Raw genomic sequence first — 6,268 nt, 5'->3', positions numbered from 1 at the left:
GATCAATCTACCGTCAAATAAATTGACCATATTGCGATCGACGCCAGACACGCTTCCAGCATTATGGATGTACGAACTTCCCGAGGAGCTTACATCGACTCGGACCACTACCTCGTTGTAGCCGAGGTAGCATTTTGGATTTCCAGACCTAAGGCAAAACAGGCACGTGCTGGGAAAAGGTACAACGTCGAACGGCTACAATCGCCAAGGATTCCTTTTCCAACCGAGTTACAAGTAACCTCTCTCGAAGTTCTCTGCCGCCAACACAATGTATCGAAAACCACTCGCAACATTGCCAAGATGCAATCAGAGAAGCCGCCTCCGATGTGCTGGGTTTCAAACAGGCACCAACAAGGAACGCATGGTTTGATAAGGAATGTCGGCAGGCAAATACAGCCAAACAACAGGCTCCCAAAGCGGCGCTGCATAAAAGGACGAGAGCTGCTCATGAGCTCTATGAGCAGAAGAGGCGAGAGGAATGCCGACTTCTCAGAAGGAAAAAGAGAGGGCATGAGAAGCATGCGGTCGAACATGTTGAGAGGTTTAAAAGCAGGAATGAAGTTCGAAAGTTTTATGAACATGTGAAATGAAATTCACAGATACATAAACCTAGAACCGAAGGCTGCAAAGACGAAAGTGGAAACATCATAGTGGAACTACAGTCACTGCTGAGGATATGGAAAGACCACTTCTACAGACTGTATAACGGCGACGACGAACTGAATTCCGGTGTCAGGTATGATCCATTCAAAATAGACGACGAAAGCCAACAATCCCGTCTTCCCGACTTAGCCGAAGTAAAGATTGCCATATCTAAGCTGAAGTCTAATAAAGCACCTGGAGCGGATGGTTTGAATGCCGAGCTCTTTAAAGCAGCTGGAGATAAGTTGGTTAGGAGCATGCACCAACTTCTCTGTAAGATATGGTCGGAAGAAGGCACGCCCGATGAATGGATCATCAGTATTGTTTACCCGATCCTGAAAAAAGGAGACCCTCTAAACTGCACCAACTATAGAAGCATCAGTCTACTTAACATCGCCTATAAAATCTTCTCTGCCGTAATATGTGAACGTCTAAAGCCCATCGTCTACAACCTGATAGGCCTTATCAGTGTGGTTTTAGACCAGGAAAGTCCACAGTTGATCAAATATTCCCATTACGGCAGATCCTGGAAAAAACCCAAGTACACCAAATCGACACCCACCATCTTTTCATCTATTTCAAGGGCGCATATGACAGCATCTACAGGGACGAGCTGTATAGAGCCATGTCTAGTTTTGGGATCCCTGCCAAACTCGTCCGTTTGTGCAGGATGACCATGAAGAATTCATGCTGCTTCATAAAGGTTGGAAACAACTTAACAGAACTTTTCGATGTCAAAAAAGGTTTTAGACAAGGTAATGCGCTGTCATTTGATTTTTTTTACATCGTGCTTGAAAGAATAGTGCAGAGCTCCCACGTCAACACTAGAGGCACTATCTTTCAAAAGTCTTTTTAATTACTAGATTTTGCTGATGACATTGACATAATCGGAAGAATTCAGCGTGATGTCAATGGGGCTTTTGTGAGTATTGAGACAGAGGCGGCAAAAATGGGTTTAACGGTTAATGAGGGCAAAACAAAGTACATGCTGTCGTCTAGAAAGGACATACAACACTGACGTTTTGGTCAAAACGTCACAATCGACAGACGTAACTTTGAGGTAGTCAAGGACTTCGTCTACCTAGGCTCCGGTGTAAACGCAGAAAACAACACCAGCGCTGAGATGAAACGCAGAATAACTATTGCTAACCGCTGTTTCTTTGGACCAAGAAAGCAATTGAGTAGTAAAGTCCTCTCTAGAGGGACCAAAGTGTTGCTATATAGGACCCTTATCATCCCCGTCCTGCTATACGGTGCAGAAGCATGGACTATGACAAAAGCGTATGAAAGCACCTTGGGTCGGTTCGCGAGAAAAATTCGTCGTGTGATCTGCAATCCCGTATGCATCGAAGGGCAGTGGAGGAGAAGATGGAACGACGAGCGGATGAAAGCAATTTGGGTCGATACAGCGACGTAGACTAAGCCAGAAGGGTAAAAGTCCAACGACTTAGATGGCTGGGTCACGTAGAGCGCATGGAAACCAATGCTCCGGCCTGGAAAGACTTCGAATCCGCACCCACAGGACAGCGCAGTAGAGGAACCCGGGGATCAGGTGGCACGCACAAGTGAAAGGTGACCTCACCCAACTTGAAGCGCGAAACTGGAGACATCTAGCTAGGGACCGAGCTAGATGGTGAAGTTTGTTGGGTGAGGCCCTAGTTCACACAGGACTGAAGCGCTACCTTAAGTAAGTAAGTAATAACATTAAAAAATACAGAAGAAAAATACTTTCAACAATATTCCAGTGGTTGGATTTTTTACTGTAGTGATTTAAAAATATCCAAATAGGCTATTTAAAAATAGTTCCTATATTTTTAAAGATTTAATAATTAACCTGCAAATAATTTTATATTCAAAAATTAACCACCTGCTGTTTAATTACCCTAAAATTCTTAATTTATGAAGAAAATTTGGGTATAATAAAGGTATAAAGTCTGCAAACCATCTACAATTTATAGACTATAATGAAACTACCATTCTACGAGGCATACTTCAAGGTGTAACTGTCAATTTAGTTCCATGGTACCTAAATTACAACCATTGGAGCAGAGATTTCAACATTTTGAAAAATTCGTTTGAAGAATATGGGATAAATGTCAGAACAGGATTGAAAGGTTCAGTAGATATTGGGGCAATACCATAGCAGTCAGTCACTGATTCTAGAAGTTCAAAAGATTTTACAACTGACAGAAACTGCAATGCATTTCTTGAATTTCTGGGGAAGCTAGTAGAAAAAATTATGCTGTAGCAAACAAAAAATATAAGGCTCTCTGTGAGTCCAAACAGTATGAATATTTACAAAACATCTCTCGACAACTTGCATCTGTCAATTCAGCAAAAGAATGGTGAAGAATCGCAAAAGAAATAAGTGGAAATTCAACGAACATTAAAATACAAATCACGGCTAACGAGTTCATGGAAAATTTCAATAGCATACTGAATTCAGTTACGTCAAGTATTACTGTACCTGTTACAGTTTTCGAAACCATTCATATTCCAATGCCTGATAGTCAAATAGAACTATCTGAAGTGTCCTCAGCAATAGAATCAACAAAAGTAAACAAAGCACCCGGTATAGATGGTATTCCGAATGAGTTCTACAAAAACGCAAGCATTTCATTCGTTGAAGAGATACACACTCCACTAATAGATATCTTTGAAACTGGAAATATACCTTCTTTCTTCAGAAAGCCAAACATTTTCCCTCTATAAAAAAAGGTGATGCCAGTATCGCTTCCAACTATCATGGGCTCTCATTTCTGGACACGCTTTACTAAATATTTACAAAAATTCTGCTTAGAAGGCTCACTCTCTGGATTAATGAGAATAACATACTCGATGAATACCAGGCTGCATACAGAAAACAATACAGTACAGTTGACCAAGTCTACAACCTTTTTTGTATCATGCAACTTCAGCTGAACCAGAAGAAAAAGCTTTACGTTTTCTTCGTAGATTTGTCAGCAGCGTTCAACAACGTTAGCAGAGAAGCATTGTTTTACAAATTATCAAAGATAGGCGTCTCTACAAAACTGGTGTCTCAAAAAAATAAATGGGGTGGCGCAACAGTCCGTTGTGAACCAGGGCCTAGTGGCTTACAACTCTCAACCATTCCTGTGTGCGAGTACTGTTGTCAGGAATGGAAGGGACCTACAATTTTAGGCCGAATCCGAACGGCTAGTTTGAGAAAGCACTTTTTCATGACAAGAATTACTCTTGAAGGATTTGTCAATTCCTAGCAAGAGGCAGTACCCGCGAAAATTATTTTGTTTTGTTAATTAAGGTGTCACAGGCAGGGATTGAACCCAAGACCCCTTGCATGACAGTCCAACGCACTAACCATCATGCCACGGGTACTACTGGTAAACTGGTGTCTAGTATACGATTATTGTACAAAGATACGTCTGCTACAGTCTGGGATGGAACTAGTACGCCTGGCTTCTTCCATCAGACATCCAAAGTAGGCAAACAAGGATGCGTACTGAGTGCCCCCCTATTTGTTATATTTCTAAACGATCTACACTAAGAACTTGCAACTGGTCTCACTGTCAATGGTATGCAAATAAATGTTTTGTTATACGCGGACGACATAGTTCTTCTTTCTGACAGACCTAGTACCCTACAATCGATCATAGATAGCTTCGGGAGATATTTCAATAATTGGAACCTTGCTGTCAACTTAGAAAAGTCTGAAATAGTAATTTTTAGAAATGTAGCTGAAAAATAGTATTTCAACAATGGTGAGATAAAGATAAGATAAAATCAATTCAAATATCTTGGCGTTTAGATCTCTTACAACATTTCCTGGTCATATCACTTAACAAAAAGGCTTACACCATCGAAAAACTCAATCAACTCGACATGGTCGAAATTTGTAAAGAACAAGTTTGTTTCTCACTCTGCTAAATATAAAGTACACGATACAGGAACAAAGTCAATAAAGCAGTACTGTGCGCAAGTGTGGGGATACTAGGAACACATTCAAACTGAAAAATTATAACGTTTCTTCGTTAAAAGATGCTTTGGTCTGCCTAACTATGCAATACACGTCGACACTGGTCTTCCAAAGGCTTTCCTAAGGACATTAAAGATACATCTAACATACATACGTAGAGTGATGTTAATGCCACGTAACCGCCTACCGCGTATCCTCTCTGAAGCAGTCGTCGAGAAAAATATTTATTGGGCCTAGGAATGTTCAGGCCTTTTCCAAGAGATGGAGATTAATTTCAGTCCCGAAATTCCAGTTTCAGAATGGAATCAAATGCACAAATTGCTGCTGACAAAGCTACCAGAAAAGCATCGGGGCGATTTTACCAGCAATACAATGAAGTCACAGTTTCACGACGAATATTGCAATCTTTTTTATTCGGAAGTCCCGAATTACTTTGAAGATAATAACCTCCGTGACATGATCAGCTTAATCTTCAAAGCAAGGTGCGTTCTTTTGAACTTGAAGGCTAAAGCTTTTCACAACGACTCTGTTGTCCTATGATCTTTATGTAATCAGGATGCGACAGAAAATACTTACCACTTCATTGGTGTGTGCCCCATCTTTAGAGGATTACGAAAAAACTGCCTTGGAAATGTAGCTTTGAATCAGCCAACATTCCTAAACATTTTAAATGGAGCTTGCTACCCAAAACTCTACAATTTTTCAGTTTAATAATAAACGAATTTTGTTTAAACTTGCTAAGCTTTGCTTTAATTAAATAACTAATTTTTGTTGAACCTGGCAGACGACTTAAAAACAAGTTAGTGTGATTCTTAATTTTGAATACCAGCCTAATAATGTTTTAGTTAAATTTTTTAATGGAAATAAAATTGTATTATCTATCTGTCTATATTATTAATGGGGCTTGCATTAAGAACTTAGGTCATACAGCGGGTGTGTATGTATGTACGATATATGGGAGTGGAGTAAGAGGTCACATTGTCCTTTTACTACTTTTCTGCTTCTTCTCACTACAAAATTTGGATGCACATGCAAAGTTTCAAAAAGGATCCAATATTATCTCAAAACTTTTTTTTAAGCATTAAATTGTAAATGTTTGCGACTTTTTCGTTGCTTAAAAAATTCCTGAGTTGAAGAAAAAAAGGCAATCAGCTTCAAAAACAAACGTGCGATAGTATTTCTTATCTCAATGGTAAAGACATTTTATGGTACCCGAAGTGCGATGTTCATTGCGTAAGTCTTGAGTTAAAACCTTTTCGGTGCCAGCTCAGATGTTTATTTTTAACGTTTACTGCCTCTTGCGAGGAATTGACAAATCTTCCAAAAGTGTTTTCCCAAATTAGCCATTTGAATTCGGCAATAAAGTTGTAAGTCCCCTCCATTCCTCACTCAAAGGCATGATCGAATGTTGTACGCTTAAGTTCTTTGAGAACTGTTGCGCTACTTAATTTTTTGATTTAAAAGTGTCCATACAAAAATTTGATTGAACATAAAAAATCCAAATAGACATTTTTGAATGGCTCAAGTTCAAACGATCTTTTTTCTTCGTCATTCTTTAATTTTAAATAAAATGAAAAGCAATCTAATAAAAATTAATATTAAGTTGATTTCCGAATGTTTGGAACTTAAACACATGTCAAAAGTTAGTTCAACTTGTTAAGTCTAAAAATG

The sequence above is a fragment of the Eupeodes corollae genome, chromosome 2, assembly GCF_945859685.1.
Source record: "Eupeodes corollae chromosome 2, idEupCoro1.1, whole genome shotgun sequence".
NCBI classification, from domain to species: Eukaryota; Metazoa; Arthropoda; class Insecta; order Diptera; family Syrphidae; genus Eupeodes; species Eupeodes corollae.
Note: the sequence above shows the minus strand (reverse complement) of the source record.